Source organism: Lissotriton vulgaris, chromosome 11, assembly GCF_964263255.1.
Source record: "Lissotriton vulgaris chromosome 11, aLisVul1.2, whole genome shotgun sequence".
In the NCBI taxonomy this organism is placed as follows: Eukaryota; Metazoa; Chordata; class Amphibia; order Caudata; family Salamandridae; genus Lissotriton; species Lissotriton vulgaris.
The window spans coordinates 484,666,457-484,680,521 of NC_141699.1; positions in this window are offsets into that span (position 1 = coordinate 484,666,457).

Sequence of the window (14,065 nt, forward strand, 5' to 3'; positions counted from 1 at the left end):
TATGTTATTTCTGGTGGGGTATTTTAATTGTACACTGTGTGTTAATGCTGGGACCAATCTTTGTTTGCCTTTATGTGAAGATGGTGTTTGCTCCCTACACTTTAATCACTCTGTTCTAGGGGACCAACTGAATGAACTTATTAATAGTTTTGATCTTGGTTTTGTCAACGAATTATGTTCACCACCCGTCCCCATGACAACAACTTTTAGCGATCGGGGTTGTTGCTCCACCACTGATTTTATGTTGGCCTCTAGCAGTTACGCTTTTTGACTTCACTCCTTTCATTTCTCCGATAATTCACAGTTACTCCCTGCGTTGGGCAATGGTGAGTCAGACAGAGATTCTTAAACAAATTATTGTTAAATCTTGCATAGATATAGAGACATGCCTTAACGAAGACACTACTCCTGCGGTATTACTAGTGTCTTTCCAGAAGATAACTAAGGTAATTAGGGAATATCTTAGTTGACAACATAAGAGCAAGAGGGCACAGAGGGGGTGGTTCGATTCAAAGTGTACTGAATTACACTCTTTCTTAAAAAAATAACTTCACAGTAAACCAAGGGTCGCCTCAGAAGTTAAGAGAGTGAGACAAGCCTATAACCAAGTGCTGAAAGACAGTAAGAATATACTAAGGGGCGAGGCCTGGGAAGCTCTTCACTTAGCCTCAGTAAACAATGACAGTGCAGGCTTCTGGAAGGTAATCAGAACACCCTTCTTGTCCAGCAATACTAGCCCTACTATAGAGTCAGCTATCCCGGAAAATCGGTGGATAGAGCATTTTACCCAGGTGTATGGAGGAGTTGAAGCTTCAGTAGGGACTCAAGTTTTAAGTGATTCTCTCCATTCTATGTCCTCAGCTTTTACCCTGGAGGAAGTCGAGAGGGCCTTACATGCCAGTCAGGGCGGAAAGGCTCCTGGACCAGACGGGGTCCTCTTTGTGGGGGCCTCTTCTTGTGCAGGTCCTCAATGCGAGTCGTAACGCTGGACTCCTACCAACCTGGGTTGAGTCTGTAATCATTCCTATCTTCAAATAAGGAGACAGGAACGACCCGGCCTGTTACAGACCGATTTCCCTACTAGACTCCATCACGAAGGTTGCAGGTCGGGTTGTATTAGAGTGTTTATTTGATTGGGCTGATGATAACTCGATCCTATCTGACCTGCAATATGGATTCAGAGCTGGACTAGGGACAGTAGAACAGGGTCTGAATCTCTCCTTATTGGTGGGCAAATACACGAGGGCCAAGAAAGGGAACTTGTTTTTAGCTTTGGTGGACCTTTCAGCTGCGTTTGACTGTGTGGTCCACTCGAAATTATGGAAACTGTTGGGAGATCTGGGGGTTGATGTAAATATTATTTATTTTCTTTAAAGTTTTATTCTGTTGCCAAGGCACGCGTACGATACGGTGTAAAGGGCGAGTGTACAGCCGCATTCCCGATTAAGAGTGGAGTCAGGCAGAGGTGTGTCCTAGCCCCTTTCCTTTTTAACTTGTACATAAACTGGCATGAGGAAGCCCTATGTGAAGATAACCAGGACTTTCCTCAGATAAATGGCCACCCTATACCAGCCCTACCATATGCCGATGACGCTGTTCTAATGTCACGTACTCAGGTGGGACTGCAATGGGTCGTGGACAGTTTTACCCTTTTTATGAAAGACTGGGGCCTAGGAGTTAATTCCACCAAAACCTTTATTATGCGTTGTGGCACTGACTCTAGGATTAATAAAGATATTTTTATTGAAGGTAAAAGGATTGAGACTATTCAAAAGTTCTCCTATCTGGGTATCCTTTTTTTCCCAGAACGATTCCTGGGTACAAGCAGTGGCTGCTAAAAAATTAGCCCTCCTACGTTCTACATCTGCACTCATTATCTTTGCCAGGAAACTTGGCAAGCGACCACCAGAAGAACTAATCAATGTATATAAGGCTAAATGTGTTTCTACTGCACTTTACGGGAGTGGAATATGGGGGTTTGCTGATCTTTCCTTTCTACAGACAGCTGAAAACTCCTTTTTAAAATACATTTTAGCCGTACCGAAAAGTACTTCAGGATCTGTCTGCCACGCTGAACTGGGTATTCAGTAAATCTCCGGCTCAATTAGGATAGAGCCTGTGCTATTATGGAACAGGCTGTGGACGAAACTCCAAACTAAATTAAATAGAGATATCCTTTCAGACATATTGAAATTGGAAGGAGCCATGAAGATTCCCTGGCTGAGATATGTGCAGAACTTTTTTAAAGATATGGAACAGTTACATTATTACACGAATCCCTCTTCTATTGAAGCAGTATCTAGAAAGGACTTGAGAAGAGAGTGTTTAATGTTGCGTGATACCCAGAGAATGATGGTAGAGATCTTAAAGCCCTCTGTCCTCCATCATCAATTAATTTTAACAACTTTTAATATTCAACCCTATCTGTCTTTCGTCCCAGGAGCCTACAATAGATTTTTATTAACACACTTTAGGCTGGGGACCTTCCATAGCTTAGTTACTTTCCCTGCCATGAATGATTAGTCGTTTGATCTTCAACCTTGCCCTTGTGACTCTATCTCCCCCCAATCTACAATTCATGTTATTTTATTTTGTACATTTTACTGCAGTGATAGGCAGATGTTTTTAGTCCCTTTTTTGAGAAGATCTGGATTACGACAATGTCGCCCGGCACTGTTACTTTTACAGTTACTCGCTGATGTAAACTGTGTTCTGAGAATGTTATCCTTTCTGAAAAAAGTGCTGTACCAAAGGAAACTTATGGTCATTTGAATGCTCACTTTGCACAGTAACAATGGTCAAAATTTTAGGATTCACACTGTAATTTTTTAATTTTATTATGTATAATGTTATTATTATGGCTTTTATGGAATTAGTTTTGTATGAATTGTTTGTATGCTTTTATGATTGTTTCAACAATCGAATAAAGCTTTCTTGACTTGACTTGACCAGTGCGGCAATAGAGAGCAGGCCTGAGCCTACTCATTTACAGACATTGTACATGGCAGAAGGCTGAGCCGGTCTGATTCTGGTCATTCACAGACATTATACTTGGATGGAGGCGGCACGAACTCCGCCGGCCTGACAATCTCACAGGAACCGTGGTTCTGGGTACTCCACTGCCCACCAATTAATATGTCACTGTGCAGCCCTCTTCAGGAGGCTGCACTCCGAGTTGTATCACTCTAGGTTAGGGTTGAGTTTCGCTTTTGTTTATTGATGGCGTCGTTGTGGGGGCGAGTATATTGGTATGGTTTGATTCTTCACCCACGCAGGAGTATGCACTCTGGGGTGTGCCACTTTGCCTGCTGCCACTGAGGCAGTTTCTTTAACTCCACGGTGCTGGATGCAGAGACCACCCAGGGCTGGGGGCGAGCGGCGTGCATCGGTTTTGTTGCAATCTGTGGGGGGAGGGGGGATTGCACTGGAAGCAGTGTTGGCAAGGCACAGCCTTTGCTGGGACGCGCAGGGGGGGGGCCTGACACTTGAATATGGTATCTTGATGGTCTTTGGCCAAGAATGCATTCACTGTAATTCACTGCTAATCAACTCCACATTCTGTAGGATTTAGGTATACTATCTTCGCGCTACGGGTACATCTGAATGTACAGAAGCACTCCGTTACAGCAGAGGACTGGGTATAGAGATAAAGCCACGGGTCAATAGGACATCACACGTACCATCTAGTCAGGTGTGATTACTATGGGTAGTCCAGGTTGCTTTAGAAAATACGAGCCAGCAAATACAGGTTGTGCCGCTTTTTATCGGACATCTAAACTTTTGTGAGAGGGTCCTTAGATGCCTTAGATGCCTTAGGTCCTTAGATGCTAGCGCCAGGTTATGAAAGGGTAGTTTTCTGTGGTGACTGTTGCAATATCCATGCGCTAACTATTTATTTCGATCTTAAATGATGGGCTGCATGGGGGTGAAGGCCTCACTCCTTCATCGTTCAAACAGGTGGACTAAAATTAAATGAAACTGCTGATGCAGCATGTTCAGTTACTTGAATTCACAATAATATGAGTGGCTGCGTCAGTTGCCTATTCCCCTTGCAGATTTAAGCTGTGTTTATGCACAATATGATCACAAAATCCTATCATATGCCTGTTTCTGGTTGGCAAGTTTTAAGATGGCCCTCACATCAGTAATATACATGGTTATTGATGACATCTACCAAAGGGTTTCTAATTAACTACTTAGTCCCACAGTGTTGATTTTAGTACACTTTCCTGTGCGTAAGTGTGTTTGTGTAGCCCAAGCCTTTACACTGCATCACAGCCTCTTGCATTAATCCTATTCACAACTGCAGCGGGCTGGTCACATTGCAGCTTGTTTCTTTCTGCTTGTTACCTCAGTGAGGCAGTCGGGCAGCATTGGCGGTGGCGGGAGCAGCCTATTTTGGTGTGGGCAATATCAGGGCGAGTCTTGCATCTTGGGGGGCGCGGCACCTGGGTTGGTAAGCACATGCAATGGCTGGGTGAAAGCCAAGCAGGGAACCAGGTTCGAGTCGCAGCAGGAACGCACAACATCCTGTGATTCTGGCCAATTCACTCAACCCCCACCCGTGCATGACAAATAAATGGGTCAAATATGTATCGAAACTGGTGCTCAAGTGAAGAGCGCTGATAGCTCGTGCAGCATGCACGCTCTGGAGCAACACTTCGATTAAATTGTAATATGGTGGGGGTTTTTTAGACTGTAATGAATGTCAAAGAAACTCAGGATAGAGCTTGCACAGTCTCATCAGTTCAGAACGAAAGCATTGATAATATTCTTGCAAGTTAGCCAAAGTGTTGCTCGTTTGCCTTGCGCAACTGCCAGCAAGTGGCAGGATCAGTGTGGCTGGCTGTATGTCCAATGTTACGGGATGAGTTAATTGACAGGTACAATAGCAAAAGAGGCAGGACTATGCTGCAATCAATACCTAGCTCAGACGTCAGTTTACATGGTTTAATCCAATGACAAGGGGGCGTCTTGTCTCGGGCCAGAACCAGCAGCACACCAGGTGGCTTTAATAAGTACTTTTAAGCGGGAAGGTGGCACATTGGATAATGGTGCAAGATAATGACCCCTGATGGTACATCTTGTGCCAGTCAAATGGGGACAACTCTTGTAATAGATGAGCATGCTTGTTAATCAATTCCTTGTTTCAATCTGAAGGGAGGATTGGCCTACAGCTGACATGCCTTTGACTAATTATCCTTTGACTTGCAACTGGGTCATGTCCAGCTGGTTTAAGCTGGATGGGGCGAGCTGCATAACAGCCTAGGGTTATCATCGACAGTTTGGATGGATTGGGGAGCGATTAATGCTTGGTCTGCTCGCACAGGCAGGCGATTTCTGCATGGGCTTATGCTTCGCATGCTACCCTGCATGGGGTTTACTAACTACGGTGATGCAGTGGAAAGTGTTGCAAGCATGCGCCGGGAGATGGGTCCTTCAATACCATTCATAATCTTAACCTGGTTAGTATTCAGGCCTAGGAGTGGCTGCATGACCCCTGGATTCTGGAGATGGTTTGTTGCTTGGCTAGCTTTTCCAGAGGTTTGTCGAAAGCTTGCACATGTTGTTGTTTACGCAGAGTTAGGGGCAAGTTAGCATACCTCATCTTCTCTCTGCAGGTTTGAGGTGTCTTCCGGGTCATCATGACCAAGTAGAGCCATTATCACTTTGTATATCTGGGCATAAAGGAATGCCACTCAAGAATCCAGGGGATTATAGAGCAAGTGTTCCCTGTTCTGATCATAGTTTATGCAGGCATGACTAACATTAACCCCTTCCATGCTGATGACGAACCCCAGCCGTCATGCACTACGGTGCTCGTGTGCTGATGACGGCTGGGGTTCGTCACGGCCCGCCCCTGTTCGTGTTGTTTACAGCACACGAGGGGAATCGCGGCCGCATGGAAGGGGTTAATAGCTGCTAGTTCAATTGTGCATCATTCTCCTTCAAGAGATAGGCATTTCTTTAATTGTGAAGTAGGCTTCATACAGGACTTCAAGGGAACAATCACCTAGGCTAACCTTGACTGTGCAAACAATTATGGATTTGGATGCGATTGAGTGCTGCAAGTGTGGACAGTCTTTGCTTTAGAATATGGAAGTGTTAGGACTATTGCACCCCCGGTGGGGGACAGTGTAAGACCTGGCACCTTGGCATGGGTCTCCCTTCCACTTTTTGTTGCTGTGCCTCATATGTTTTCGCTGGTGTTAGCTGCTCAGAGCACTGTGCCACTGCCAACCAGTATTACAGTGCAAGTGCTCCCGGTGTAAATTGCTATATTGATTGGAATCCCTGATTGGCTTATTTGGTGTACTGTCACCCCGGTACAGTGCACCAGGAGTGCCCAGGGCTTGTAAATCCAAATGCTGCCAGCACTGGTTGTGCCATCCACAGAAGCAGCCCTGTAAAATGTGTCTAAGGTCTGTCATTGCAGAACCTGTGTGCAGTCTAGTACTGTCATGCTGACGGGGCAAGTGCACCCACTTGCCAGTCCCTAAACCTTCCCTTACCTTCATGCTAGTCACCCCTATGGTAGGCCCAAGGGCAGGGTGCATTGTAAGTGTAAGGTAGGACAAGCCCTGATGTGCGTGGCATGTCCTAATAGCGAATTACAGCCATTTTCGTTTTTTTTCTATTGCAAGGCTCATAGGCCAGAATGGGCTGTTAGAATTGTTACATTCTATAATCCTAACAGAATCAGTGAACATGATAGAAATCGAGTTTAGTATGCCTAACTAAGAATAATAAAATACATCTTTTAGAAAAGTTTATTTTAATATTCTGTGTTTGCAAATACCACTTTTAGAAAGTAGGTATTTGCTTGCCTAAACATTTAAGCCCGCCTCTGCTAGGATGTGTATCTGCTGTCTGGTTTCTGTGAGTGACAGGGCTGGGGAATTCCAGAGGGCAGGGCTAGGTAGCCTGGTGGTGAATAGAGAGATTTACATCCAGATGGGTGGGAGGAGTGTACCTAGGCTCTGAATAGGACTGTACCACTTCATCACAATGCTGGCTCCACCTCCAGTGGAGTGTCTGATGTCTCTAGTCTGCTCCCTGAATGAAAAGTCAGAGTCATGTCAACAAAGTGCTCAAGAACTGGTTTTGGCCGGGCAAAGGTCCCTCTACCCCAGAGGAACAAAGGATTTAGGGGTATAAGTATTGGGAACCTGTTCCCAAGAAATTAGATCCAGATTTGACAAGAAGAAACCTCTGCCTGAAGAGAAGGAACTGGGAAAGCTGAAGAAGGAATACTGTCCCTTACCTGGGGGACTGGCCTACAGTAGTTGCCTTGCTGCTAAAGGAGAGGAGAGAGACTGAAAGACTTTATTTTCAACTTGTGCCAAAAGATCTCCAAGGGCTTGGAAGCGAGCTTGCCCCTGAACAAAGTCCCAGGACCAGCGGACTTCATCCGCCTCGAAGAGAGCTGTGGGAAACGCTGTTTTCCGTAGTTGCCGAGGCCGGGAGCTGTGTACGCCTCGTACGATCGACTCGCATCCCGCCAAGCACTGAATCAGGCACCGTCCGCCTCAATCAACGCTCAAACGACTCGTACCCATGACATCCCTGAGCCGTAGCTCACACTGTGACTGGCCGACAACGCATCATACAACGCTTCGCCGCCTTAAACCACCCTGTTCGGAACGACAATTACACTGCCGGTGAGTTCGAGTCTGCCAATTGCATCTGGAGAGGGGTACGCTCCGTACATCCGCATCGCACCGCCTTGCACCGCCTCGCACCGCGTCACAGACTGAACAACGCAGCTCCCGCAGTATGGCTCGTACGCCGCAACGTAAGCTGAACGCACCGCATCCCGCACCATCCGCCTCACTCAACGCGGCTCTCCGTTCTACGCCTCGTACAGACGACATCAACGAGCCGGAGCTCGTACCGTGATTGGCCGACAATGCATCGTCCATCGCCTTCTTTTTGCAATGCCTCGTCCGTGCCGGACGCCTCACATAAAGGTACTATGTACGACTCGAACCCCATCCCAAACACATCGGACTGAAGCGTCCGCTGCGCTTGTAAGACTCTTTGTGTTATTTTTTATTGCCGTGAGAGCCAGACAAAGAGTATGAATCGCACAAAACTCTAACACTACGCATTTTTACAAGAACTCTTTATTGTTAATACTATTGTGGATTATTTTGTCATTATTTGGTCTTGTGCTAAGTCTTTATATAAAAGCTAACTATTTTTGATATAATACCTGCCTGGTGTCCGTTTGTAGTGTTGTCTCTTGATTACTCTATGGGTTCACAAATGCTTTACACACTGCCTCTGAGATAGGCCTAAACTGCTCGTGCCAAGCTACCAAGGGGTTGAGCAGGGGTTATCTTGGGAGTGTACCCCCTTACCCTGACTAGAGGAGAGGATCCTTACTTGTCACAAGTACCTACACAGTGCCAACTAGAGACCCCCAATTCTAACAGACAGCTTTTACACATGGTCACAGGTGCAGCTCCCACCAGGCTCACCTATCCTTTCACCCCCCTGTTGTCAATAATATAACTACCATTAAGTCAACTATCAACAGACATCTGTTATTCAGAGCCAGCATACCTTTCAAGGTGACGGTGCTCTGAAATATGCATCTTGATTGCACATACATACAGGTTTCTTAGGCAAAAGTCACATTTTCCTGCTTCATTGGGATAGAGTCAGAGATATGAAGGGACAGTTTCAGCAGCATGTGTACCATAAATTGGTTAAAACATTAAATTAGTCTGGTACAGCAAAGGCAGATATTAGTTCCCCCCACCCACCCACCTCAAGTCCACCCAGACTCAGAATAAAAGAATACATTTTACTTTCAACAGGCCCTGGCAAACACATGAAACTCATTAAGTCACAGCTTCAGACAGCTGATATCATTGAGAGTTCAGGGTGGAGGGGTTGTACTAGGTGTGGGCGGAAAATCCGTTCCGCTCGCGGATTTTGCGGATTTTCGGGAAATTCGCAATCCGCGAGATTCGCGAATCTCCCGCAAAATCCGCAAATCCGCGAGCAGCGGATTTTGCTCGCACTGCTCGCACTGTTCGCGTGAGTTCGCGCCCCGCGAATAAGTGCAAAATTGCAGAAATACGCTCTTAGCAAAACTGAAAGTAACTACTTACCAGGTTCAAAAGTTCAGGCTCATCATTAGTAGCCATTTCCTGTAGTGCTTCCTGAGGGGCCCCTCCAGAGTTCAGTTGCCAGTTGAAACTATTATGTGACCCTGCTCTGAACCTCAGAATAGTTACACATATGCCACAAAGGTCCTGAATTACAGCTAAGGGAGACAAGCAGGAGCCAGGCTGGAAGTTAAAATCCATTAATCAGCCCCTAATTCATTATTGTCAGTTGGAGCAGGGCAGGTGTTGTAACTAATTTTGCAACAATGAAAGCACTTAGCAAGTGCAAAAGATCACTAATCAGGGCGCACTAAGGAAGCAGGTGCCAGCTAAAAAAATATTCTGTGACACATTAATCAGCCCCAAATTAATTCAGGTCACTTGAGGCAGGGAAGGTGTGCTTTGCTTTGCCGAAAATAATGTACACTGGACAACCAGAGGGTGTGGTGATGAAACAGAGGGTGGCATGGGTGGGCCACAGGGTGGCATGAGTAGTCAGAGAGTGGCAGTGGTGACAGAGAGTGGCAGTGATGAAGAAGAGTGTCCCAAACAGGCTGGACACGTAGAAACAACAAGTTCGCAAAACTTGCGACCCGACAGGTAAGTTCGCAAATTGCGAAATTGTAAAAACCCTCGCGAACTGGCAGAAACACGGGCGAACACAAAAAAAATAAAATCCGCAAATTCGCGGGAATTCGCGGATTTTGCGGATTGCGAATCCGCAAATCCGCAAAATTCGCGAACGCGAGATCCGCAAAATTCGCCCATGCTTAGGTTGTACCTTCAGGCAACAGGCTCCCACTTCAGGAGCAGGGAGAAGTAGAGGTTGAGGAATGTTAACATACCTCAAAGGCGTATCTGTGGGTTTAATGCATGAGTATCTAACTTCTTATGGCTGGTTAGAGCCATTCTCACTTAGAGGTATGTCCATGTTAATATTTTGGGCTTTTGATGGTTCTCATGACCAATGTGATTTATTGTATCTTCCCACGGTGAAGAGACATAAATTAGGTAATTAATTGCTTACAACGTAGCACATTAAGGCAGCGGCGTATAAGTTCAAGTGGCAACTGGTAGATTTCCATCATTAACACCAGCAGCTGCTCACATGGTTAGCAGTAAGCAGCCTGGGAAGTCTGGGGGGCAAATACCATAGATAAACTGAACAGGCATAATTACTGTAAGAAAGGAGGGATTCTCTGCAGGCACACGAGGACTTCCTTGCTTAAGGTCACATATTTCTAGCTCTTCAGATAGTTCAACCTTTACAATAGTAGTAGGATAGTCTCCAAGGTTGAGCAGGCTATTGGGTATGCCTGGCCAGGACATTGACATGAATAGGAGCATCCATAAGGTTAAAATGCTGAAAACACGGACAGGGGTACTTTTCTTCACCAAGCTGCGGGGTGCCATATTTTTGCCAGTTGTCTTTGAGTCAGGCAAGCGCAGTAAGGGAGCTGTATTAAGTAACAAGGTTACTTGTAGGGAGGCAGATGGGATCCTAGGGGCCCACATAAGGTGGATTAAAAGGTGACTAGAAGGAAGCCAAACCAAGTTTTGATTTGGTTGAGGGCAATCAATTACGGGGAAAAGTATGTGAGCCAGGTATATTGCTGATTCAAGCAACATGGGTCACAGATGGTTAGCAGATAGGGTGCATCTGTGATCGGACTGCAGTTTAGCAAGCCTGGTGGGCTATGTAAGTTGTCACTCCAAGAAAGGGTGCGGTGGCGGCAATAGTGGGCACAATAAATACATTTCCTCAACCAGATTTGATACCATATATGTGTTTGCCTTGGGTTCAGCGATCAATAAGGGTGTTGCTAATGTCTAGTCAAACTGGAACTGAAGGTAGGTTACAGGCTGCTCCAGTTAAGCAAAAATTCCCCCGCCCTGCTAGCCTTAGTAGGTAGGCTGCATGGGGAAGTGTTAGCTGACAAGGGTGCGGCAGTCCCAAAGATGTGGGAAACAAGGGGTAAAAGCAACAATGTAATAAGAATACTTGGCATGTCCATTATTCAGGTAAATTCAAATTTGGAAGAAGCAGGTAAACGTCCACTGCTGGGCAGTACAGGGTTATCAGGGTGAACCCCCAAAGTTTGGGAATTAGTACGGGGTAAAACAAGGGCTCAGTCTTCAAGGCTGAGGTGCATTGGAGCATCATGTGTTAATATGTGAGCAGTACAACTTCTGAGCAAACTAAGTGCAATCTTGCATAACATCAGGTGCTAATATGTGTGCAGTGTGATTTCTGAACAAGCTAGGTGCAACCTTGCGTAGAACCTATAGAATTGTGTGTAGGATGGCGACCCAGCATCTGTCCCAAGTCTCCCCCTGTCCTCGCCCGATGACCCTCCCCAGGGGGGTTCATAGTTCCCTTGGTGCCGCACATGCACATCAGTGAACCTCCAAAGGTGTACTTGCCAAGCAAGGGGGTAACCAGGGGCTTGGTCAACCCCCCCACCCCCCCATATGGAACTGCACATAATGGTACACAGTGAACAATGGAGTATACCCATGTTGTGGGGATTCTGCTCATAGACAGAACTGTGCACAGGAAACCTGGACCTTAGTGAATTGTGGTGGACCAGAAACTCTCCTCAGAACCCAGAACCCCTATCCAACTAGCATCAGTGTCTCATTAGCTCTCCGCCCTAGAGCGAAGCTACCAATAATTAGACAACCCAGAACATGCAATTTAGGGTACTCTCAGGAATGGTGGGAATCTAGAACATTCTTTCGATTTATTCTCATACCAGTCCACAACATGCGTAATTAGAGACACAGAAAAGTTTAAAATGTTTATTTTAACGACGTGCTCTAAGATGCAGTTTTTTTGCTAACATAAACAGGCATATCATTAAAAATAATACAATCAACATTGTTACAATTCCATAAAACACAAAGGGAGAAACCATATTATAATGATAGTGGAAACAGGTTCGAGAAAGCCTTGTGAACCACGCTCCCCTGATAGGAAGTGGGTTTTATAATAATAATAGAAGGTCTCTGTTGGACCCGGCCCTTTGGGCAGGTTCACCCCGAGACTTTTTGCTTTTTCCTAGCCTGTTTCTGGAACCTGGTGGTAGTGATTTTAGGCCTCTGCGCACTTTTTCACTGTGGTACAGTGTAAAGTGCTTGAGCTCTCTGTATGTGTGGTGAGTGACCTGCCCTCCCATAGGAATGAATGGGGAATATGTATGCCCATGGTAGTTCCTGATGTGTGGGGAGTGCAGGGGCGAGTTTGGTATGAGAGAACTCGTGAACTGAATGCTGCGAAATGGTATATGCAGCATAATTTTGTCTAGTCCAGAAGTGCCACTTTTAGAAGTTGGCATATTTGTGTAGTTTGTGTCTGGCGTGTGATTGGCTGCCTACACAAGACTTCAAAGACTTTTCTGTGTATAAGAAGGGGCTGTGTCCCCTTCCAAAATGTTCTTGTTTTTGACTTGAATTTACCAGGGGCGGGTGCTGCCCATCCCCTGGATGCCTGGAGGACTTCTGGGGGACCCCGCTGCCTTGCCTGGGCTGATGGGGGGACTTTGCTTTGCCCTGGGATCCCTTTGTACCTTCTTCCTATCCCCCCCAGGACTTGCTGAATCCCCTGAGGAACTTCTGTGGACCCTTCCTGCTATAGGGGTCCCTTCTAGGGGCCTGTCGGTGCTACCAGTGCCCCCAGCGCGATGGAAGCGCTTTATGTTGTCTCCTAGCGCTTGAGAGCGCTTTATTTTGGACCCGTAGCGAGTGTGTCGCTATCACGCATTTTGCGTGGGGTTTTGCAGGTGCCACCCTGCTTTATGCCCGATATTGCCATATTTTTATTTATGGGTGCCACACCATTTATTTAATTGCCTAACGGGTGCTCACCCCCGTTTCTACTTTTATTTTTACAACCGAGGGTGCCCACCCCTCGTTATGCCCCTTTGTTCTACCGCCCAGGTACCGGGATCGAGCAAAACCGGAAGTCCGGCCCACGCCCGCCTGACTGTGGGCGGGGCCGGGAGGGACTCTCTTCCGCTTCCCCCTGCCTGGGGGAAGCGGTGCGATGGCTGCGGGTCTCCCGTAGGGAGAGGGAGACCGGAGACGCTGCGGCCGGAGAGGGGAATCCAGCGAGGCGGACAAGCTGTGGAGAGCCCCGCCCGCCGCCTTAGTGAAGCCGCCGGGGCTCCCGTGAGCGAGGGAGAGCCCCGGCAGAGGAGTCCAGCGGCGGCTGTGTAAAAGGTCCCCGGAGCCGATGAGTGGGGACTCCAGGGGGGCTCAGTGTTGTGGCCTATCAAGGGGTCCTGACGGTGGGCGGACGGAGTCAGAGCAGCCCCAGATGGCAGCGGGCCGCTCCAACGATGCGGGCACCATTGTAGTTAGAGCCCCGAGAGGCTCTGAAGGGGCATATCTGTTTTCGCTCCCCGTGGGAGCAGAGGAGGCCTAGGGGTGCCGGTTGAGAGGCACAGAGCCAGGGCGGCCCCGATTGGCAGCGGGTGGCCCCAACGTTGTAAAGCCCTGAGAAGGCTCCCTGGGGGCATGTTTGGTCCAGAGCCTGTGTGGCTCCAACGCGCGCAGTTCCGAGCCTGTGGGGCTCCAACAGAAGGTGCAGTTTGATTTCCAGGGCCAGTGAGGGCCCTGGCGCAGTTTTGAGTCTCCAGCTGCCCAGCAATTAGGGGGCAGCTGCACCGTTTAGGCGCAAGATGGAGAGGGGGTCCCTGAGAGGGACAGAGGTGGCACAGAGGTGCCAGGCCGGTCACAGCTGCGCAGCACTTAGTGCCAGCTGCAGCGTTTAGGCCCTTGTGATGTTCCCAGGTGCCCAGCAAGTAGTGGGCACCTGCACCGTTTAGGTTTTGCGCCAGTGGCGCATCCCTGACTGGCACTGCATGGCAGCGCGCCCTGACATTATGGACACAGGGCTCTTTAGTCCCTTTATTAGATGGGGGCTTGTATGTGATTTCTGCGCA